We start from the raw sequence: 25,029 nt of genomic DNA, 5'->3' as shown, positions 1-25,029 counted from the left end.
TGTCTGTGAGCGGACTTCGGTCTGGCTTTCCTCAGGTTGTCCACTCCGATATCAGCGTTAGAATGTGAACGTGCCCATTTGCCGTTCCTCCATTCTTTTCGCTGGATATCACTCCGGGCATCTGTGTCTGTGAGCGGACTTCGGTCTGGCTTTCCTCAGGTTGTCCACTCCGATATCAGCGTTAGAATGTGAACGTGCCATTTGCCCAGTCTGCGGTATTTTTCCCCGGGGTTTTTGTATTTTTTTTTCCTTGTTTTTTGCCTTTTGTTTTGATTTTTTTCTTCCTGGTTTCCCCTCCTTTTTGGTCCCCCCTGCTCTCTGTGTCTCGGAACTTTGGTTCCTACCTGTTTTTGGTTCCTATTTTTTTTTGTGGTTTGTCTACCTGGTCTTTCCCAGGTTTTTGTCTGTTGTGTTTGTGCTTGTGTACTTTTTTGTTTTAAGTCTCCGGAGCTCTTCTCTACCCCCCCTTCCTCCACCCAATAAAGGTTTATACCCCGGAGGAAGGGGTAGCTCTCAGCCGTGGATTCCCGGAGGTTTCCTTTCAGTTAAATGAGGTTTTTCCTCCCCCCAGTGCTGTGCAGCTTATTTATTTGTATGGGCGTCGGGAGCCGCCCATGAAGGGGGGGGTACTGTCACGCCCTCTGCAGCCAGGGGGCGCTCCTTCTCTGTCCTGTCCCTAGTTTCCGGTCTGCTGTCCTTCCTGTCCCTCTCTTTCCCTTGGGCTATATATTTCCGGGTCTTGCACTCTGTCCTCGCTCAGCATTGACGTTCGGATGTCCTGAGACCCGCCTAGCACCAGGGCGCCCCACGTCCGCTCCCTGAGGGCATAGGTTTCTATACGGCATTCCTGAACTCTTTGCACTAATGAGCCCGGGCCTTTTTCCCGTCTCGCTGCCACGCATATGGGTCTTTTTCTGCTCTCCTGCTCCCCACGGTTAGTCCCTTTGGACGTCCGTGACACTGATGTTGCCAACTATAGTGCAACTATGCTTTCCTGATATTACGAACAGAGACAGATGTGATTTAATAACTCGCGAAGCATGCATGCAGAAGTGCGAGCGCTGCAAATGGGAGGTAAAAAGACTCCCAAGGAGGAGAAAAGGGAGCCGCCAGTTTGTCGAAATTATTGTGCGACTTTAATGTTATACCGAGATATAAAACCTCAAAGACAAAACTACTAATAAGCTGGTGTGCAGTTACTAAAAAATGTGTTTTTTGGAGAAATTGGAAGAAAGAGGCTTGATTTCACAATTAAAGAACATGTCAGAAGCTGAAACAAGAGCCGTGTGTGAACTAACAGTTTTAATCTAGTAAACCCCTCTGTAGCCTTCCTAAATTTATCTCAGGATTTAAATAAAAGTGAAATAATCTGCAGTAACTGTGGGACACAGGAGCACAGCTGTCCTGTTTTTAGACTAAAACAGCATAAAAATGTGATATAAAGTTTTCTAACGGGTAACAGGAGGCTACAGGAGAAGGGGTGCAAGGGTTGTGTTTAAAGCAAATATAAGCTGTCACAGTCTGCTTGGGAAAATATGTACAGTTTCAACTACTGATGTGGGTGGGGGACACCCCAGACCTATTGGGCTAGGATGCCCTGCAGCATTTATAAGGAATTTCTGTATGAAATAGCATTTATGTGAACTACCTCGAAAGAGTTATGTGATATTGTGATTGTTTTACCTAATGAGGGAATCCATAAGGCCGGGCTACTCCAAGTATTGGATCTTGAGAGGAAGAAAAAGGAGTATAAAACCAATTACATGATAAAGCCAGGGTGAATGTCTTCTCAGAACGAGCTTGTCTAGTGACGTATTGGTTTGAGGGGGGTAGTGCAGTCTAAAGACAAAATTGCCTTGACCCCTGCAGCAGAAACCGTTTTTGATGTTTTTGAAACAAGCTTTCTTGCAGGCACTGGCCCTGGACAGGATTCCCTCAGACGGATCATCTGTATGTAATCTGTGTGTAAGTGAAAGAAATGGATCGTGAGCTGTTGTGCTGGTGCAGGAGGCATGGAGATAGGCATCGTCTGGTGGGTTATTATTATTCAGGACCCCTTGATGCGGTGGCCAAGGGGCCGTGTTTATGTGTTGTGCAGGCTACCTGCCTGGCTGTATAAACTGTGAATAATCTGGTGTAGAACTAGCAGACCGAATGAAAAGATTTAATTGAAACTTGTAAATATGCTAAATGGAAAATTGTAGCAATTTTTATAGACTGTATATATACATTTGGTGTATGCCACAATTTTGGATGGAAGTGAAGGAATAGGGATTTCCCCAACATGGCAGGGACTCCAGTTAAGAATGCTGGGTTTGTCTCTGAACTGTTAGAAGCTTTGCAGCTGCTGACTGAAGTAGCTGTGGTAAAGTGTAAATCACATAATAAAGAAATGTTTCCAGTAACTCGAGGGAACAACTTTGCAGATGTAGCTGTCAGGTGAGCAGTACTTGTAGAACAGGAGTCTGAGACCCCTGTGAGACCTCTGTTGGTGAAAAGGGGACAGCTACAGGATATTCAGGCTGATATTCACCTGTTAAGTGTAAGGAGCTTTACTTTGATAAAATGGGGATATGGAATCAATACTTTATCAGTCAGCCACAAATAATAATCAGAGCTCATGTTGGGATTCTATTGCTATAAAAGATGCTCATGGGAGTAATCCCCTTTGATAGAGGTGATTATTTAGGTTTATTGGCATGGGTAAATAGCCCTGCTTTTAGTCTGAGTGTAACTCAGATGTATTAGAATGGAAATAACTGTATGCTCCTCACGATAATCACAGTTTTAGGCCATTCTCTATTAGGGTGATAGACAGCTGTTTAGGTGAGCAAAGACTAAACAGTACTTGTATTCTAGACAATTATTAGCAAATGAATGACTTAGCAAAGCACATCTATGATGAAGAAAAATATATATCATAATTATAATCCAGATAATTGGGGCATTGGTGCATGGCTACAGTCTGTGCTAGGAACCTGGAGAGGGTCTCTGGTTCAATACATATTTGTGTGTCTGGTATTATTCGTTATGATCATACTGTTAATATCCTGCTTGAAAAACATGTGGACTAAAGCTGCTGCTTCTGTGCTAATTGTACGCCCTGAAGGGATCATGAAGGTCAAAAAATGATTTCATGGGAAAGGTTCTCTTATCTTGTGGCAGAACCTGATGGGTAGAACAATATAGTTTTAAGGGGGGTTACCCTTGGGAGTGATTCCCATAGATGCACATTATTATTATGGTTTGTTTGTTTATAATAAGATGTTTTGCAGGAACGGACCAAAGAGAAATTTTACAACTTCAGCTAGAATTGTTCTGCAAAACGGCACAGCTGAGTCAGTGGAACAATGTGTAGATTTTTCTAAGAGTTATTACCCAGCTGTTGACCAATCTTGTAAAAAAAAACCCTAAGAAAAATGCTGGGCTCCAGCCCACAGGGATTTACCTGTGCTGTAAGAACTAATGCGTGAATAAGGAGACTGGATTCTGGTGAAAGACAGGAAAAAGAGGTGGTGTTCGCTCAGGTGGAGGGGGCCGTGCCAGGTGCCCTGAATTCATGCTTCCCACTGTAAAAAGGTCACAAACGAACTGAGCAAAGAGCAGGAGTGATGTCTCCACAGGGATAGATGGGGATCACATGCTTGGGACTGATGTGCACAGCCTTTTTCCTTTTTATGTGGAAGCCTGTCACCACCCAGAAAGAGGAAGAATCTAAACGCGAAGCCTCTTTGTATACAAACTGGCTGAATGAAACTGATAATGAGGGGGATATGAGTAATTTGTGGTACAAATTTATAAATCATACTGTAAAGTTAAAGAAATTTAATGCGTCTTGTTATGTATGTGCTTTAATGCCTCATTCTACAGCCTCACCCATTTCTCTCCTGGTTAGAATCACTGGTTAGAAAAACAGGGGGAATGTTTTTCTTTAAGTTACTAACACCGATTATAGTAGCTGTGATACTTGTCTTTCTGTTTTTGTGTTGCTGTACAAAATATATTATTCCAATGCTTTGAAATATGGTAATGAATATGTTTGCGCATCAGTATGTTCTGGTAAGAACGCAAGAATCCGAAGTATGGGAGCCTCCTGGGAGTCCATATGAAGAATCTAACTTTTAATCATTTTCAAGAATAAAAAGGAGGGAATTGTAGTGGAAATCTAATGAGTTAATTGATTCTTAAAAATGTAGAGAGCTTTACAAAAAAATATATTGGTGCTTTTAGATAATATTTCAAGGATATAACTGCTATGCTACAGTACGTGCAGAATTTTAGAAAACAGTTCGTCAACAAAGTACACTGTTTAGGTTAGTTTAGAAGACAATGTACCAAAACAATATATGCTGTCTGGGTCATTAGAATTAGCTGAAAGTAACTGATAAGCTTTGAATAACAAATCTAGTTTTTCTTCTCTCGCTCTATGATGTAATCTGTTTTCTCTTAGAGAAAGGGGAAGTTTTAGAAGGGACCAAGTGCTGAACTTTTTTACAGCGCAACGTCTTATAAAAACCCTGTACTGCTTGTAACAAATTGAGTCTCTGGTTGCACTTGGCGAAGTGGCAGCAGGGCTCCCAATATTGCAATATTGAAATAAAGACCTTACTCAGGTGAGAACTCTCTCTTGTGGCTTCCTTGATAGTTATATTTCCATGACAGTACGCAGGCATTCACGACAGCAACATACGAAACGTTTGCACGTACTGTATAGTTAAGTTATTACTTGGTTTTCAAAGTGCAACGAAATACAATATTGTTGTTGCTGCTGTTCTGGTTGTTTTTATCCCGTAAAGCGTTTTGAGAAGCAACCTTTAAAGGCGATATATACTGTAAAACCTCTGATTCTTATGGAATGTGTTCCGCAGGAGATTCAAATTTTTATTTATTTTTTAATCGCGTATCTTAGGAAATCTCAGTATAACTTTGTTCATGAACAGTGGCATGTTACATTATCATTCGTTTTTTTAACAAGGCTCGCCAGCTAATGTGAATCGAAACCTGTCTTGCTAGCTTTTAAAGTCGTGTATGTGTAAACTGTACTAGAGGGCATGCAAGTTACTCTGCCCCTTTTAGCTGCAGGGAGTCCCTCTGCTGCAACACACAGCAGACAGAACGGGAGACTATTGCCTTTCATATCTGACACCAGTGAAGTAAAAGGGGTGTCTAAAGGGGTGATTTCAGACCACATTTTAGTTACTTTATTTTGTTTACTTTTAACATTTCTGTAATTTACAGTAGATGTCACAATAGAAGCCCGAAGCCTATTATACTCAGTCTAGCCTTGGATCCTCTGAGTCCCATGACTCAGTCTTGTCTGCTTTCCTAGAATAAAACCAGTTAGGTCTTGTGTACTATGCAATTTATATTTTCCGATTCCATGCATTCCGTTAATGTTTAGAGTTTACTATATTCTCCAGACTCAAACACATAAGCACTAATAGCTCTGTCCCTTTAAGAGACTCTTTGCAGTACTGTGTCCCACTACCCCCATGAATTCTTTAGGTTGGGTCTAATATTTTCCAGTAATATACAGAATGGGATACAAAATGCTGTCAGGCAGGTAACAGAAAAGAGAAAAATATAAATATTTCCATTTTACAGACGTTCACACATTTATAACATTTTGGCTCAATAAAAAGCTAACCCAATAATTAAATGTGATAAAGTATAGTTTGGATGTTTATACATTCATGTTAATCGTATTTTTGATTTATTTCAATAAGTGTTCATGTTTCATTTGCTAACTTAGAGCATATTGTGCAATGAAGAATAAAATAGCTGCATGACAAGTGACTTCCTTCTCTCAGTGGAAATTAAAAGGTAGCCTGATAAATTAGACAGTAAGAAAGGTTCCAATCAGGAGGAGACAATTCTTTCCATTTTTTTTTGTTTGATTGCTGGTAGCAAACTGATCTGAGGATCTACTCCAGCTCTTTCTCTTTTTATCATACAGTAAATTTTATTTTCTTGCTTTCTGAAACACAATATTACAAAAAATAACCTCACAAACTCAAAGAAAAAATCCTTGCTCCCCCCCCTCCCCTTGGCAGTACTTCCTCCCATGCTTTTAACTAAGGGCATCTAAAATACTGTCAAACAGCTCCAATGGTATCTCTGTACAAGGCTTTGACTGTGTCAATCACAGCACCTACCGTTCCCTTACCAGCAACAACATGGATTCTCAGACATTAAAAAAAAGTCAGGCCAAGAGAGAAAATACCGAGCTTTACAACATGTGGTACCAGTAACATTTTACCCACAGTAGACTCACCAACCAGATGTGTTTCAGTTTCTGTTTCAGATTCATTTTTCCAAGAAAGTTTATAATAATACGATCTATAGTTGAAATCTGAGCCTACTGTAAAAATAAAGGAAAAGCATTTTCAGAGAGCAATCACGCTGTGTTTATGTAGAAAAAGCGATTAGGTTTATGAGCAATCTAATTACCTATTCGCTTAAAACGCTATATAAAATAAAGTTTATTTAGAGATGAATGATGAGTGTCGCAGTTTAAATAATTTTTGTAGGAGGGTTTGGACAGATTCCAAGTGCATTTTTGCAATTTACGTTGCATTGTCCAATGTTCTGTTGTAATACAGGCTAGAATACAGTTACAGTAGTCTAAGCTTTATCAGCCTATTTAAAATAATTTTTTTGAATCCCCGGCGGGACACACTCCATAGGAATCAGCACTTTTATACAGTATATCGCTTTTAAACACATATATTTAAACACGTGTTTACGATTTAAATCAAAACTCGATTCAAATCAATATAAATGTATATTTTGTAATGCATAGGTGACTATTCATTGTTATTAAAAAGACTTAAATTCGATCATGTCGTGATATTTAGAAATATAAATTTGTTTGGTGCGAGTGAGGTTTTATTTAATCTCTGACCAAGGGAAACGTTTCATTTTTTCAAAGAAATGTTTGTTAAAAAATAAAGTCATAGTTCCATGGGATTCAATCACAGACCATGTGACAGGGGAGTCAGGAAACTAACACACAGCGCCACTGGATTTAATAGCACAATAAAAATGCTATAAAATAATGTGACTAGGCACAGAAAAAGTTTACAGCACAGTACAATAATAAATGCTGACCATGACTTTAGAAGCATAAATTACCTTACACTCAATTTAAACACAAGCTGTCTTTCTGTATGAACCTCTAAGCTGGTTCATACAGAAAATGTAGAAATGCATTACCTGATTATGATTAAAAAACACATAATTAAACACGCGTTTGCGATTTAAATCAGAACACGATTTAAATCAATATAAATGTTTATATTGTAACACATACTGTCCAGCCTCCATTTCTCTATAAAAATTTACTCTGTTGCACACACACACACACAATAGAAGCAGGAACCGCTGTCAGAAGGGAAGATCATGTTGCGATATTTTGAAATATAAAAGTCAATTGATTGTCCATAATATCCCTATTCTATTTTTTCGAAGAAATGTTTGTTAAAAGAAAAGTCCAGCACCAGCTGGATTGGAACACACTACCTGCCAGTTGGTAGTCACACACCTAGACCAGTAGGCTACAAGGGAAGTCACATGAACAGGGAGGCGAAACAGCCCTACACAGCCCTGTCGCAGTACAGGAATATAATCATACTGTTATTAAATTCTTGAGATACGCGATTCCATATTATATTCCCTTTTAATCAAATTCTTAAAGTATGCTTGTTGACTCCGGTATCACGTTAGTTAAAGACTTCGAAGCTTAAAATGTTTAGGGAGAAATGGAACACTGGTGTGTATTTTTTTCTTTAAAGTACCAAGACCAGCTGTATACTATATGTTTATGTTCCAAAATTAATATCATTTATGGCCTTCACACGTGTTACAGTATGCTCCTATTCTTTTTATGCTCAGCTACTAAGATTTCCCTTCAGTGGTAAAATTCAATATCTACAACGGGCACAGTAAAGACGTTTACAGTAAGTCTTTCTACGACAGACCAACGGACCACGAGTGCCCCTGTCGGTCAACCAATCACGCACCGCGGTACCCCGCGTCATCTTACGTCATGTTACGCGACACCGCAGCCAATTACCTGCGGTACGTGTCTGTACCGCTCACTTTGAATGGCTGCATCTCTATACAGATTGGGGTGATATACTGCAATTAATGGAGTCCCAACGGGGACTACTGTAAATCAGGACCTGCCTCCAAATTTATAAAAAGAATTTAAATTCTGGGTAAATTAGTCAATTTAACAAATGACAAGAAATTAGGAGGATTTGCTAATAATCCAGAAGCAGTTAATTTCATTTAAAAAGATTTGGATAAAACTCAAGAGTAGGTGTTTGCATGCAGGTATTGTCATGACCACCAGCCAGCAGAGAACATCTCACAAAGGAACTAACCAGTACCAACTGCGGGTTAATAATAACAATCGCTGCCGCACGCGTTAATCCATCAGCACACACTCTACCGTGCGAGCAGCACTATTTAAACCATCCTAACCCACTTCCCGCTGCTCGGTATTGAGTTTACTCCCTGAGAGCTCTACCTGGCGATTACTAAACCTTGTGTCACTTTTGGACTACCCCTTTTGCCTTTTGACTTCATACCTTGCCTCGGATTGTTTGCCATCTGTGTTTGTCCTGGATTTCAACCTTCCTTACTCTCATTGACCACAATCTCGCCTCTCGACTTGGATTGTTTACTGCCGTGTCTACCGCCTACTCCTGCGGCTGCACAGGATCCATAACTCCTCATTAGGAAATCCTTACAGGTATGGTCATAAAAAAATTAACTACTGTATAAACATAAAATGGGAAACACTGAGCTGGAAGAGGCTGCGTACTGTATGAAAAAGACCTGGATGTTGTGAGGAAGCAATAATGTAGGCAAGCAAAACTTTGGGCTATACAGTATACTCACAAGAGTAGTATTCAAATCAAGGAATGTTCTGTTAAAATTGTACAATGTGCTAGTTAGGCCTCAGTTAGAATATTGAATACAATTCAGGTCATCATGTACCAGTAAAGATATTACAGCTCTGGAACTTGAACTTGAACTTTATTGCCATATGTAACCGGTACTGGTACAATGGAATTCTTACTTACAGAAAGTCTCTCGATTGTAAAACAAGTGTAAAAAACAAAACAAAGTGCAAACAGTGCATCAAGACAATATACAAACAAACAGTAGACAATGTGCAAGTAAACATGTAGACAGTTTGAATGTAAACAATACAGACGTGTAGACAATGACTGGAGATGTGCAATAGATATGAAATCATAAAGAGGTAGATGGTGATGGTGTAGGTGTGGTCCGAGGGGGATGGCTAAATGTGTTTGCCAATCTCACTGCTTGTGGATAGAAGCTATTGAAGAATCTAGTGGTAAGTGTCCGTATGCTCTTATATCTCTTGCCTGAGGGCAGTGGGGTGAAGAGCTCATGGCCGGGGTGGTGACTGTCCTCTGTGATTGCCAGAATTCTACCACGGCAGCGGTCCTCATAGAGCTGTTTAATCTCGGTGAGACCGCACCCGATGATCTTCTGGGCTATATTGACCATTCTTTGGAGTGCCTTTCTTTGTCGCGAAGAGGTGTTGCCATACCACACGGTGATCCCGTTGGTGAGGATGCTCTCGATGGTGCAGCGGTAGAAGTTCACCAACACATGTATTGGCATCCCCCATCGCTTGAGGCACCTCAAGAAATAAAGGTGCTGCTAAGCCTTCTTCATGATGGAGTCAGTGTTCACAGTCCAGGTTAGATCTTTAGAGATGTGAATTCCCAAAAACCTAAAGCTGGTGACTGTTTCCACTTCTGTTCCATCAATACTGAGTGGGCTGCGAGTGTGTGGCCCGTGTCTCCGAAAGTCCACTATTAGCTCTTTCGTTTTCTTTACGTTCAAGTCCAGGTTATTGCTATGACACCACCTAAGCAGCTGTATGACTTCATCCCTGTAAGTGGACTCGTCATCATCACTGATCAGTCCTATTATAGTGGTGTCATCTGCAAACTTAATGAAGCGGTTGTTGATGTGTCTTGCTGTGCAGTCGTGAGTGAACAGGGAGTACAGCCTTGGACTCAGATAGCAGCCTTGTGGGGTTCCAGTGGTCAGGGTGAGTGGTGTTGATATTTTATTATCTATCTGCACCACCTGTGGTCTCTCGATAAGAAAGTCCAGCAGCCAGTTGCAGACAGAGTTGCACAGACCTAATCCCCTGAGCTTTGTCACCAGTTGACTGGGTATGATGGAATTGAATGGTGAACTGTAGTCCACAAACAGCATTCTCACATACGAGTTCTTAGTGTCCAGGTGTTCCAAGGCTGTATGCAGAGCCAGGGAGACAGCATCATCCACTGATCTGTTGTTCTTGTAGGCGAACTGCAAGGGATCCAGGGACTCTGTGATGGAGGAGTTGATGTGTGACAACACCAGCTTCTCCAGGCATTTCATCACCACAGATGTTAATGCTACTGGGCGGTAATCATTCAGGCATGTCACTTTTGCCTTTTTGGGGGTTGGAACAATAGTGTTTTTTTTAAAGCAGGTGGGGACCATGGACTGTAACAGGGAGGAGTTAAAGATGTCCGTAAACACTGTGGTCAGCTGGGCTGCATATGTCCTCAGGACGCGAGGTGGTATCTCATCAGGCCCTGCAGCCTTGCGGATTTTCATCCTGCTCAGAGTCTTCTGCACGTCCTGCTCTGAGAGTTTCAGAACAAACTCGCCCTGCACACTTGGGGTCTTCTCAGCATTGCCCGTGTTCAAAGCGGGCATAGAAATGGTTCAGCTCGTAAGGCAGGGATGCATTGTTCGTGTCAATCTCCTGGCTGGCAGTCCTTGTAGCCTGTGATTGACTGTAATCCCTGCCACAGCCTCCGGGTGTCAGCGCACTGCGTTTCAAGCCGCACTCTGTAGCTCCATTTGGCGCGTTTTATGGCTTCCTCTAATGCATACCGTGATTTCTTGTACAGCTCTTTGTCCCCCGATTTGAACACGGTGGATCTATCTTTTATTTTATTGCGAATGTCGTTGTTGAACCATGGTTTCTGATTGGGAAATGACCTAATTTTCATTTCTGGTACACAAATGTCAGTGCAGTATTTAATATAGCTGGTGACCGCGTCCCTATACTCATTTAAATCTGTGTCGGGAGCTCTGAATGTGTCCCAGTCTGTACTATCAAAGCAGTTTATTAACTTGCTTTCCGCCTCCTCAGACCAACAACGCACTGACCTGTTCGCAATGGGGGGGGTCTTCAGCTTCTGTTTGTACTCTGGAAGCAACGGGAGAGCGATGTGGTCCGACTTACCGAAACTCGGTTTGGGAAGCGCTTTGTATGCTCCTTTTATTGTTGTGTAGCAGTGTTCCAAAATATTGCCTCCTCTTGTCGGTACAGTGACATGCTGAATGTATTTTTGCAGTACTTTCCTCAGATTGCAGTGGTTGAAGTCGCCAACTACAATTGAGACGGCTTCTGGGTGGGAGTTTTCTTGCTTGTTGATAATGTTGTGGAGTCCGCTATGTGCTGCTTCCACGCAGGCTTGAGGTTGAATGTAAACGGTTGCGATAATAGTGGCGGAAAACTCCCTTGGCAAATAAAAGGGTTGATATTTTATGGTCAGGTGTTCTAGATTCGGCAAGCAGGATTTAGAGATTACCTTCACGTCGGTGCACCACTTGCTGTTGACCAGGAAGCAAACGCAAACCTATAAACAGGGTGCTAGGGCCCCTCTACATTACCACAGGTTCTGTTTATCTCCCAGAATCACCAATGCACACACAGACCAGTGACAAGCATTTCTATCGTATAAATGCCCTTTTTATTTTATAAGATAAGATTAATGTATTAGCCGTATATGATTTATGTATTGCTCTTCATGAGACACACACACACTAAGAGAAGCTTGGGGTCAGAGTGCAGGGTCAGCCATTCATTCAGCACCCCTGGAGCAGCTGGGGTTAAGGGCCTTGATTAGGAGCCCAACAGAGTACGATTCCTCTGCCAGCCAGAACTGGCAACTTTCCAGCCACTGGCGGAGATCCTTAGCCACAGAGCCACACCCTGAGTTGGTAGAAGCAGGGTCTTCACAGAAGAACCTGACAGCAATGGGATTCCAACCCACACCCCTGAAGAGACGGGAACCTTAAGCCAGCACTTTAGACCACTGAGCCACGCTACATTCACATTCACTTTCACCCAAAGACACAGTTTGAATTCCTGAGTGTCGTCCGTCATTTTCCTTAAAGTACTGAAGAGATACCACTAGAATATTCTTCTTAGTATCTGTAAACGTCTTTGATGGCTCAGAGGAGAACAGACACTTAGAGGAGTGGGATACCATTCAGTCCAACTTCCCCAGTCTCCATTTGGGTATTATTAGAAATTCTCCCATGGGCTGTGCTACATTTCCCTCAGTTTGTATCAGCTAGCTGGGCCAGTTTCATTTTTCCTTTCCTCCAGGTATTAAATGTGTCTGTACAGTACCTCTGTTCCAAAGCCAATGCCCCCCATAGTCATCATTTCCTAGACCAATAGTTCCTTGCCTCTGTGGTCTCGCACTCTGCAGCTTCCCTTGTGCTGTCTGTGTTGTGGGAATTGGGAGCCCCCTCTGTTCTGACTCAATCCCCCACAGGGTGTTTTCCACTGTCTTTGTCAGTAAAGGGTTTGCCCAGTATTTTACCAGGAGGAAACCTGTGTTCTTTGAGAGGTGTGAGAGTGCCGAGCTTAGGTGTTATGGGCCCTTGTCACTTCTTTGTTCACTCCCTTGTTCCTCCCTTGGTCTGGTTAAAACTGGCTCAACAAATCTTCACACCTCCAAGTATCAGTACCTAATTGCTTCCTGAATGACTTGGGTGTGACCGTTGTTACTGATTGTTCCCTGCTAGACTGTATTCATTTGAACAACTGAACTTGGAAACCTTGAGCGAGAGGCAACATTGACACCATCCTGGCAATAAACATAATTCAATCAATCACGCCTGTTACTGCCTCAATGGCCCACATCCTGCGACATAAATCTTTACTTGTTCCTTTGCAGCCTACTCATGCTTACGCAGCCACCTATTTGAACTACTTCAGCCTACTTCTGCTGCAACCCACTATGCCTTCCTCTAAATCTTTTTCTAGATCTCTATGTCGTTCCTTCTCCTCCTCCCTGGGCCACATTACCCCCTCTCTTACTAAAACAGCATTCCGTCTCTTCAAAGCGATCTGTTCCAAGACCCGGCTTTAAAACCACCTCCTGTTCCTTTACAGATATCATATCATATAGCATATATTATAATATAATTCCTAAAGGATTTTGCCTGAATTTTAACACTTTTTCCTTTGACTCAGACACCACCTGGAGTAACACTCAGAGACTTCTACAATAATTTTCTCTTTTCAGCATGGAATAATCCTATTACTTGTTCCTTCAGCATATTTTGCCTGTCAACAACTGCCTCACATATGCTGAAGGGATCATCCATTTATACAGGGGACCTGCTGCCGTCAGCTATCACAACACTAACCACTGAAACCGAGTCCTTTTTCAATCAAGCAAGCTAGAAGGGATCTTAGTAGAACTTTGGACCGTTCAGAGTCTGATTAAGGGAGGGTATATGAGACAGAAAGTCAGCATTGTTGTTCTTCCTTCCAAGCCAGTGCTGTTTCACAGTCTTAAGGAGGAAAAAATACCAAATCTGGTTGTAATCTGTGACCCGAGGGTGACAACTCAATGCAGTATGGTACCATGGTAACTGCGTGGCAGATAATATACAGTATAAGCAGATAATTTCAATGTGCTTTTGAGGCCCACTTAGTCACTAAACTCTTTTTCAATTGTGCTGTAGTGCTCAGCTGATAATATCAATGGACTATAGTTTTGTTCCCTGGGCAACATCCTATTGAGGTAGGTACATGGCCTATACCTGAAGAACAGTGTGTAAAATAATAGCTGATAAATATCTGAGTAACACAGGACTGGATCTTAGATAGTTGCGAAGGTCCAGGAGGGTTAATTGAGTCACTAGTTTTTGATTCAGTCATCGTTTTAGTCAAGTCGACTAAAATGTCAATTAGTCATAGTCACCAGTCACCCACTTTTAATTTAGTCTATTCGACGAACTTCTGACTGTAATTAGTCTTACTTTTAGTTGACCAAAACCTAATTAGTTTTAGTCACATTTTAGTCAAGCAGTTTTATTTGTATATAAAATGTATAAAGCTATAATAAAATGTATTTCTAAGAGAATATGTAACACATCTGAAAAGATTGTGCAATAAAGAGTTATACTTTTTGACAGAATCTAAATTGTGTTGTTCCCCTGAAAGGTCAAATATCAAATATAAGAAACAATTGTGTAATAAATGGTTAATAATAAATGATCTTATACAAAGACATCGGATGAATTTTTCCCAGTAAGAAAATCTATTTTGGCCTGGTTAATAATAATTCTTTAATTTTCTATAAGGTTTCATTGTAAAGTTAATTTTTCAAAGGGCCATTTATTTCAAGTAGAGGACCCTGATAATGCTGAATTTGCGATAACTATAGGGTAATTGCTGTGTGTGTTACTTAAAAATATTAAAACTGGACACGACAATTAATAAAGATCCAGACATTCAGAATGCACAGTGAATAATGTAGTACAATGTGGTGTAAATGCCACATTACACCACACTTTTTAAAATATTCTATGGCAGGACTGCACTACTTTGTAAACCCAACAGGTAGTACATTTGGGCTGTCACCAGAAAATGCCTGTTTTTGGTATCCTGGTCAATGCTTGGGACAATATTTAAGTTGTATACTGTTTAGACTGTGTATTACAGTGCTGTGTTTAGATGAAATGGTGCGCATCCTGAATGGCTGCTTTTGTAAATTGTATCCATTTACATGGGTTTACATTTCAAACACATACTGCTCTCTGGGTTTACATTAGAAATTGTTTGATCATGAACATTTACTCAGAAACATAATTACTTGCAGTAAGCTTCAGTTTTGTAACTAACGGGAAAATTGCTCTGTAATCAGGTAAAACACATAACACAGTACACAATCCAGTCAACACAAGTTGATCCAATATGCTGTTGTAACAGAAGAAATAAGGTTCTTGATCCCAAGATGAAGTAAAACAAATGAGTTTATTGCATGCAAGGAACAATAAAGCCGAAGTCTTGTTTCCCGCAAGAAACAACAAAACCGAAGTATTGTTCGCCGTACTGTTACAAACTTTTGGGTTATATAGTGTTTTCTTCTCCGTTTCTGACGTCACTCGGTCTGATGGTAAAGAGGGGGGTTCATGGTATTTGGCCAGTTTACGATGTTCTGGACAAATGGTCAGTTTAAGATTACACCCAGGGGGGTTCCGAGCTTGCATCTGCAATCCTTATCAGTTAACCCCCTTTCCTGCCATAAACCCCAGCTTGTGACTTAGAAGTCTAAACCCCCTACAGAAAGGATTAAATTCAAACCCCCGTCTTCACATCTTTCTTCATTCCCCCCTTATAAAATATGGCATACGTCAGTGTAGCCTATTTTTATACATACAATGTTAGGGCAGATCTTTCCTTTCTTGGCGAACAGGTATGTATTGCCATGACATTGTACGTTCCACGGTTATAGCAAGATGTGATACATGTTTTGTACAAGTGATAGTTACAATTATACACATAAAACAATCCTAATCCTACAAATACATAAAGTCCTACCCCAGGACCCAAACGCAGACCTCAGCCATGTGGAGATCTATCGTCAGGATCTTGGAACAGCAATATTGACCCAACTCCGATTATAATTTTTTTTGGCTGAATAGATATGCCAACACCCGGAATGTATTGATACCATATTCCCAGTAATGCTCCTCAGGCCTAACAAGCATACTGTTGGTCTTAGGAAGCATCAGACACAGAAACGGTAACAACATCCTTCTTTCTGTTCACTCAGTCTCTGGTGCCGTGGGTCGGTGAAAGTGCGATGCGCAGATCCAGCGATCTCATCCTGTCACTCAGATGGCACAGTCAGTAGTTGGTGGCACTTGATATGGTCCCTCCCAGCAGGATTGCAACGTCTGGCAGGGTATCTCTTCTTCACCTACACCCACTCGCCAGGTATCCGGTCCTGTCTCCCCTCTACTGGAGGTTCCCAAGCGTCCGGCATCTGTTCACGAGCCCTGTGCACCGCTTCAGTTAACAAACCTACAACACTTTAATAGAGAGTTAGTAAATTCATCAGTGCGTTAGCCAAACTTGGCCTCCAGGGAGTTTCTTTGACTGCCCGTGATGATCTCAAATGGGCTCAGTCTCACAGTTCCGTTTGCTCCAGCCCGCAAACCGCACAGGACTGCAGGTAGAGCATCTACCCACGGTGTTCCTTCAGTTGATATTTCCTTAGTTGGTCTTTCAGACTGTGGGTGATGGGGGCAATGTGACTTCCAACTTACCCCTAGTGAGGCTGGCACACCTTCCCAGTGTAGTATGCCCCTAGATCAGTATCCAAGGGGCAGGACAGTCCGTACCACGGGATCATCTTTGTCATACACTTGGGTATGTGCCAGCCCACATCCCACAATCATACAACCCCACATTCTTTACACATTTGTTCTAACCACTATTAAACATCTATTAAAGGCCTCAACCTGAATTCTCCCTTTTCCCCAATAGAGGTTTCACAGGGGTCTCAGACTCCCGCTTTCCCAGTGCCGCTCGTCTGGCATCTGCATCTGCATGGTTGTTACCTTGAGTTACTGGAATTCTTTATTTTTTGTGTTATTTACACCTTACTCAAGCTGCTTCTGTCGGCAGCTGTAAAACTACAAATCAGTTCAGAGACAAGCCCAGTATTCTCAACTGGAGTCCCTGCCGTTGTGAGAGAATCCTATTTTTCCATAACCATCCAGAATTGTGGCCTAAATGCAACAAATACATACATTATATACATATACAGTAACCCTTTAACATCTTTCTTTTTACAATCTCCCATCAGTGCTCTTAACTGGCTTGCTGCGCTTAAGCAGTGGAGGGGCATTTTTCCAATTGTTAGCACCTTGAATTCTGTTGTAACAGCTCAGCCTGTTCTCTGTTCTCCCTCATGCATCAGAGAGGACCCATCAGTAAACAGTATTACATTTCCTTAAATTTTCACAGTCCCCCACTTTTTGGCTACAGCATCTAATGGTAAAATAGTGCCTACCTCCATGCTCCTGCGTCAGCACAGCTGCCCAGAACCCTTTTTCCACACTTACATACAAAGAATGGTTGATCCATCTGAGGAAACCCCAGTCTCAGCACCTGTAAGAGAGCTTGTTTCAAATTATTACAGGCGGCTTTTGCTGCTGGAACCAAGGCAATCTTGTCCTTGTACTGCACTCATCCCTTAAGCAGATCTGTTAAGAGTTGTGCACCCCGTAAAAACATTGCACCCAGGCCCTGTTAAAATTTCACAATGCTAGACACAAAAAGGCCTTATCATAACTGCTTCTATTAGACACTCTAAAGCTGAAGCAACTCAGACTTGTGGGTTTCCTCGTCAGGGGAAGCACTCAGAATACCATCAACATACTGAGTGATCACAGTCAGTTGAAGCCACGTGATACCCTGTTCTGGATAGTCATTCTTTGTAATGCAGAATATTCCAACCCAATAGATCTGGGATAAAACCACCCATTAAAATCTGGTACTCAGCAAGTAAAACTCGCTGCCCCAATACTCCTGTGGCCTCCTGCCGTCTTCCCATATACATTGCTCTATAGTACACTGTTGAACAGAGGAGTGAAACAAGCAGGACAGTAGTGCTCCAGTATCCATTAACAGAGAAACCAACACTCCATTGACAGTACATTTTTATCCACTGGACTGGGACAGACTTAGGGAGGCTACAAGGGATTTACAGGATCTAATCGTTAGGTAAAAAGATTTTCTCACAAGACGTTATTCTCCCCAGTCTCGATTCTAAACCTACAGCGTTTCAGCATGTCTGGTTTCGAGACATTCGAATAAAACCAAATTGTTTCCACTATTGCAACTAATTGTATAAAAATACAAAAACTGTTTAACTACTTTTACGTCCACCTATACTGTACTTACACGTTTCAGACGCTCTTATATTTTCCAATCTCCTTAAGTTGATTTTCGTCAAGTCTCTTTCGTTACGTCTCTAGCCAGTCCCGCTGGCTAAACACACTCACACCGTCATTTAGTATACCAAAACTCACAGTTACACACATGCATGCCGGCACACAAATTCATAAAACACACATACACATCGAGAATATATTTTTCTCTTCGTACTACAATGTGCTGTATTCTTGTTTTACTTCTACATTAATCCTTTTAATTCCTGAAGCGCACTCCAGGTTCGCTACATTTCTAATTTCGGTTGCGGTGCTTTAACCCACCGGTCAATATCTTCCGGTTTTGCATTTGATCGTATGGGGGAATCAGGGAAGGTAGATGCGAGTGCAGACCCCCTCGACGGGGTGCGAGACAGTGTTAGTGGCGCTGTCATCAACGGCGCCAGCCCCTGCTACATTAAGTCCTTTCCCACTTCGAGTGAGAGTACAGATCTGCGGGCGCCCTCCCTCTAACAGGGGAGACCCTGATCCGTCTTTATCACACTCATACCAAGTGTTATCCCAATCAGATCCCCCTTCTCCATATGGCCACTGTGGGAATTGATCCCAATTATTTTTGTTTCCTGCCTGTTTGTTCCCCTGTGGGAGAGCAGGATATAACTTAGTCGCCGGCTGTAGCACATTAACCAGTGCAGCGTGACCAGGAGTTAATTCCTTCTTTAGTTTCTCATTCTCCTGTACTGCCTCTTTTAGCTTTTTTTCTATACTCTTTCGTAGGGAGCAAAGTATCTTTTCTTCCGGGTTTTTGTTTTCTCCGTAAACACACTTTTAAGTCACATCCCAATTTCTTTCTTTTTCCTCATGTATCTGCCACCACTGGTGCCGGCCGTGCACCAGGGTGGGAGCTACATGCTTGTGCTTTTGCCAATCAATACCCATATGCTTTCTTTACAGGCGTCTTCGCCCCAGACTCCCTCTGACAAACTCAACTTTTCGCATATTTTTCTCCTTTTTTTTTTCCGTCAACTTACACTTTTCCGATATATAAACGGACCCTTCCACCACTTTCTCAAACCATCAGTTAGCACACATGTTCGGTCTGTTTTACTTTTGTCGTGTGTGAGGTAACAGCTCATACAGTAAGGGGATGCGTTCACTTGAAAAACCTGTGCATTCCTGCACTCATTCAGCCAAGGGCGTCTGTTACCTCCAGATCTAAATGCCTCTCAGAGACTTTAGAGGACTTACACCACACTGTTCACAGGTAAGAAACGAGACCTCGAAAACCCCCTTTCTTGATCAGTAATTCACCATCCCCAGAATGCCAGCATCGTTGCTTGTTCCCCGGGGTGGACTTACGCACTGAGCTCAATCAGGGCGATTCCCGGGTCTCAACGTCCTTTAAATCCTGCTACTTAATGCTTTGCTCTTTTATTATGAGGTGTGTTTATGTTAGTGTCGTGCGTGCGTATATGTATTTCACAAACAAGGAAAACACCAAAAACATACATACATATCTATCTCTTCTACTCCTGTTTCCTTTAAAACAAAAACCACGCCACGCCAATCCATGCACGATCAAGGCGTAGCTAATCTCAGGACCCCGGACGCAATTAAGGCCCACACCAATCCTGGATTATACGTGCATTTAATGCACCACTCAGCTCCAGAACCCCGGGCGCAATTAAGGCCCACACCGATCCCGAGCCACAGAACTCCGGGCGCAATTAAGGCCCACACCAGTTCTGACCTTCAGAACTCCGGGCGCAATTAAGGCCCACACTAGTCCTGAACTACGTGCATTTAATGCACCACTTGCTCTAGAACCCCGGGCGCAATTAAGGCCCACACCGATCCTGAGCCTCAGAACTCCGGGCGCAATTAAGGCCCAAACCAGTTCTGACCTTCACGGTAAGGGTCCAAAACCCGTTCAAAAACTCCACGCGCAATTAAGGCATACACCAGCTTCGAACGCCTGTACACAATACCGTGGAACCCCTGCCAGACCAAATTCTGGGCTTACAGCAAACAACCCATTACATACACCGGTGTCTTCCCCGGGCCAGAGGCATTCAGAAACTCACGTTTACTCCGTCATCTCGGGCGATTCTCGCAGGGAGCAGAGATTTCCCAATCGGTCAGAGAGAGTCGGGACTTTTTTTTTAAAAAGAGGAGTCCTTACCTTTTAGTAATGTGAGCGCTGACCGTCTCTCCTGCCGATGGGAAGTTCTGCGCCTTCTGGAGCATCTGCCGACTACGCCAAATTTGTTGTAACAGAAGAAATAAGGTTCTTGATCCCGAGATGAAGTAAAACAGATGAGTTTATTGCATGCAAGGAACAATAAAGCCGAAGTCTTGTTTCCCGCAAGAAACAACAAAACCGAAGTATTTGTTCGCCGTACTGTTGCAAACTTTTGGGTTATATAGTGTTTTCTTCTCCGTTTCTGACGTCACTCGGTCTGATGGTAAAGAGGGGGGTTCATGGTATTTGGCCAGTTTACGATGTTCTGGACAAATGGTTAGTTTAAGATTACACCCAGGGGGGTTCCTAGCTTGCATCTGCAATCCTTATCAGTTAACCCCCTTTCCTGCCATAAACCCCAGCTTGTGACTTAGAAGTCTAAACCCCCTACAGAAAGGATTAAATTCAAACCCCCGTCTTCACATCTTTCTTCAATGCAAAGCGGTGACATATATGTATGATATATAAATTAAAATAGACAATCAACTGTTCAAATTAAGCATGTTGTGGAAATAGAAGATAACTAAGTGTTATTGTATTTGAATCTAGGCAGTCTAAATTTACACAGATCAAAAGAGCTCAGATCCATTTTGCAAGGGGTGGTCATGACAGTCAATGGTTATATCGGCTTTCTGCACTGTTTGTTTGATGTTGACACCACCAGAGCTCAATTACAGTGTAACCTGCCTAACCTCAAGACCAGGACTGACTGGCCTTGTGCAATCCCTGAAAAATGTCTGAAACTCAAACTTCCCACTTATAGCAACAGTTGTATTTCATGCTTTTAATGAGATTTTTTTGTTGATTTTTTCCAAACAGCATTCCAAGACATTTTCCCATGAAGTACTTTAAATCTGCCAGCATTACAATATTCCTTGATTGACCTGACATAAAACTAAAGTGATATGCTGGATTCTTGCAAGATATAATCTTTTTATTTTTAAATGCAGCTCTTCGCATATCTATATCTGACAGCATTTGTAATTTAAATCTCCTATTAAGAGCATTTCCTTGGCCTGTTTCTTTAAATTTGCTGACTTTCATGAACATATTGAGTACAATAATATAGGACACATGCTATGAACCAAATTACACTATACTGTAATTTAGAAGAAAAAACAAACACAGACCTCTATCATGTCCAAAAGCAGTCACCTAAAGCAAATGCAAAACAGCAGGTTTATCAACAGAAAGGGTTTCCATATTTTTGCTGAAAGGAGGTTTGGATATTGACAACCAGACAGTAACACCTAACAGGTTTTATTTAGAGACCTCAGGAATTTCCTGTGGTCACTCCTTCCCAAATACAATGATATTTGACAGAAGTTCTGGGGGCCTCTTCCTCCCAATTCTGTAACTCAGTGCACCCAGACCTGGTCCTTGAGGAACCCTGTTTGTCTCCTGGTTTCTGCCCCAGCAAAGTTCTTAATCACAAACTGAATGAATTAATTTTGTATGTTGGTTAAATTGCCTTTCACCCTAAAAAATGTTATTGGTTGTTACAGGGATTAGTAATAGTTTCCAACCCTGCATCTATGGAGTTTCACTATTGTGAAATGTAAATGCCTAAAATGTAACCAACTGAATCTGTAGAAGTAAAAGCTTCTTTGTTGGTGTCTAATGTCTCAAAGGAGGCATATCCAATATTGTGTCACTCCCACTGTAGGCCTGTCAGGTACCATGTTACCCCCACCTGTCTGCTTATCTTCAGTTGATCAACCAGAGAGAGCTACTTGATCAACTATTGTTGCTCAACTACTCAGCCAGCATATTACTCAGCTTCAGTGGCAACCCACTGAAGCTAAGCAGGTGTGAGCCTGGTCAGTACCTGGATGTGAGACCTCCTGGGAAAAACTAAGGTTGCTGCTGGAAGAGGTGTTAGTGGGGCCAGCAGGGGGCGCTCACCCTGCAGTCCATGTGGGTCCTAATGCCCCAGTATAGTGACGGGGACACTATACTGTAAACAGGCGCTGTCCTTCGGATGAGACGTAAAACCGAGGTCCTGACTCTCTGTGGTCATTAAAAATCCCAGGGCGCTTCTCGAAAAGAGTAGGGGTGTAACCCCGGTGTCCTGGCCAAATTTCCAATTGGCCCTTACCAATCATGGCCTTCTAATAATCCCCCTCTATGAATTGGCTACATTACTCTGCTCTCCTCCCCACTGATATCTGATGTGTGGTGAGCGTTCTGGCGCACTATGGTTGCCGTCGCATCATCCAGGTGGATGCTGCACATTGGTGGTGGTGGAGGGGAGTCCCCATTACCTGTAAAGCACTTTGAGTGGAGTGTCCAGAAAAGCGCTATATAAGTGTAAGCAATTAATATTATTATTATTATTAAAGTCTGGTAAATGTTTAAACAAATAAGCACATCAGTGAAGTTATGAGTAAGCGGTGGAGGTGTAGAGCTCAGCTGGAATGAAAACCAGCAGACACAGTGTTCCAGTAGGACCCAGGAATTTCTACTCTTTTTTTTTATACCCAGGGAAATGCAGGAATAACTACAGTTAGACACTGATCTCTGGAGGGTCTTTGCCTGGCCTTACTGGAACTCTGCCCTCTAGAGATCACTGTGTTTTGGAAAGAAGATACCAGAAGCCCTTTCTTAAAATTCTGTCTTTATGTGTGAAACATCTTCAGCAGACTTATTGTTCATTTGCGAGGCTGTCCTCACTGCGGACTTGATGGACGTCTCAATCCACGCGTGAGGCAGAGCAGTGTGCTCTCCTGCAAAGTAGACTCTCTCAAATGGCTTGAACAGGTCCTGGTAATAATCTGTCAGCTGGAAGGGTGTGAAGAGCACATAGGCGCCCAGACTGTACTCATCCAGGCTCCACTTCTTCACCACCCCTCCTTCATACAGATCACGGATTCCTTCTCCGTGGATGACCGCCAGGTCGCTCAACGCCAGCTCCTGGCAGTCCTCGTCGCTCATCCCCAGGAAGAACAGGGACTCGTCCGAACAGGTGTAAGAGGCCAGCACCACACTGACCCCGCTCTCAAATGCTTCGCTCATGTAGTAGATAAGCCGTGATGGGCGATCTGTGATGGACTTACCCCCGTGGATGCCTTCCTTCTCCCAGAACTTCTCCTTGAAGACCAGGAATATTTTAGTTGAACTGTCATAGTGGATGTTCCGCAGGGCTACTCTTTTGCGCAGGGGGAGAGGGGGGTTAAATCTGACAATCAGAGTAGCCTTGGCCGTGCCGGTGAACAGGAGGTAGTCCCCTGAGGTCGTTTTAACTGAGTTGTCCGTTTTGTCTCTGTACGCAACCTGGACGCCCTCGCTGGTCTGATTTATTTCCAAAACTCTTGAATTCAGAAGCACACTGGTGCTCCGAAGGTCTTTTCTCACAGCCTGAGGCAGCCAATCTGTGCCTCCATCTATTTTGTAAAATCTGGGGTAAAAAGATAAGAAGGACAGATCATTTGTATTATTCATTTGACTTATCATTTTCCAGTTCTGTCAGAAGTTCAAGTTGATGACTTCGTCAGGCTGCAAAGGAACAGGTAAAGGTTTATTCCATGCTGAAAATAAAATAAATTAAAAGCTACACAACATTTTGGTTGTGCAGCCTTCTTCAGGGATGAGGGAGAGAGGAAAACTGGCAGTTGATATAACATGGGAGAACAAACGCCAATAGTAGTGAAGAGATGGGAGCACGAGAGAAGCAGCATCGACACTCAGGTGGTATGAAGTAAAAAGTCTGTTGTTGGGAGAAGGGAGAAGGTGGGATCCTAGTTTCATGATTAGTTTGGTTTTGGATGTCTTTCTGGAAGAGGAATTCCCAAACCCCTCTTTTGAGACGGAGACGGAGAGATAAGTATGATCATGGCTGTTAGAGGTGAAATGGGAAACTGTGGGAATGAAAGAGAGGAAAGAGGAATTTTCTTTATCAGGGACTATACTGTACAGTATACCTTATGAGCAATAATGACGCCCAAGACTCAGATGCTTTGCAAACATTTGAGTGTTTACTGTAAGTATAATAAGTTTTGGCTTAACTCGTTTGGTTAAGAGGCAGCCTCCTGACCACAGGATGAGGAGGCTCAACCATACAGAAAGAAATAAGTGAATCACAATGCTGCTAACAGAAAAAAAGAGACAGAAAAAGTGTACAGGCACAGTATGGTATGCAGACATTATGTTGAAAAGAGATAGTAGATGTTTAAAGCTGTAGGACACCAGAGGTAGGATGTCAGATAGACCCAGGGCCGAACTGAGCACCTCCCTAACTACAGTTAAGAACTTCCGTATGATAGCATGTTTAAGGCAACTTGTCAAGGGACCATTTTTGGAATAAATGAATACATTGAGGGTGTGGGAAAATTTGAATAAATTATCAGATCAGCTCCACAGATCTATGTAGGAGAGACTTCTTCACGCAAAGGAAGAAGGTTGTGGGACTGTGGAACAAGCTGCCCAGCCATGTCGTTGAAGCTGATAATCTTTCAAGAAACACCTGGATAAGATCTTTGGATCAATTAACTACTAAACTACCAAACAGGCTGAATAGCCTCCTCTAGTTTCTAACCTTTCTAATGTAGCCTGTAGAGATACTTTTGAAAGTGATACATTAACTCCATCCATTCACTTTCTAACCATTTCTTCCAATTCAGGGTCACTGGGAAGCTGGAGGCTATCCCAGCAAGCAATGGAATGTAGGGTACATCCTGGATGGGACGCCAGTCCATCACAGAGCAAACACACAGATACAGACACACATTCATACCAGGGCAAGTTCT

The 25,029-nt window shown here is 42.4% G+C and overlaps 1 protein-coding gene and 1 pseudogene across 1 annotated transcript in view; one reads left to right on the top strand and one right to left on the bottom strand.

Annotated features, from left to right (window-relative positions):
• Positions 1-25,029, top strand: part of LOC148646899 (protein NLRC3-like) — a 1,251,308-nt gene that overhangs the window by 440,593 nt on the left and 785,686 nt on the right. The gene's annotated exons all lie outside the window — the stretch shown is intronic.
• Positions 22,852-23,828, bottom strand: LOC148646917 (L-amino-acid oxidase pseudogene; annotated as a pseudogene).

This window comes from Lepisosteus platostomus, chromosome 16 (genome assembly GCF_059453375.1).
Source record: "Lepisosteus platostomus isolate fLepPlt1 chromosome 16, fLepPlt1.hap1, whole genome shotgun sequence".
NCBI classification, from domain to species: Eukaryota; Metazoa; Chordata; class Actinopteri; order Semionotiformes; family Lepisosteidae; genus Lepisosteus; species Lepisosteus platostomus.
The sequence above is the reverse complement of the archived record's forward strand: the minus strand, read 5'-3'. Positions and strand labels throughout refer to the sequence as shown.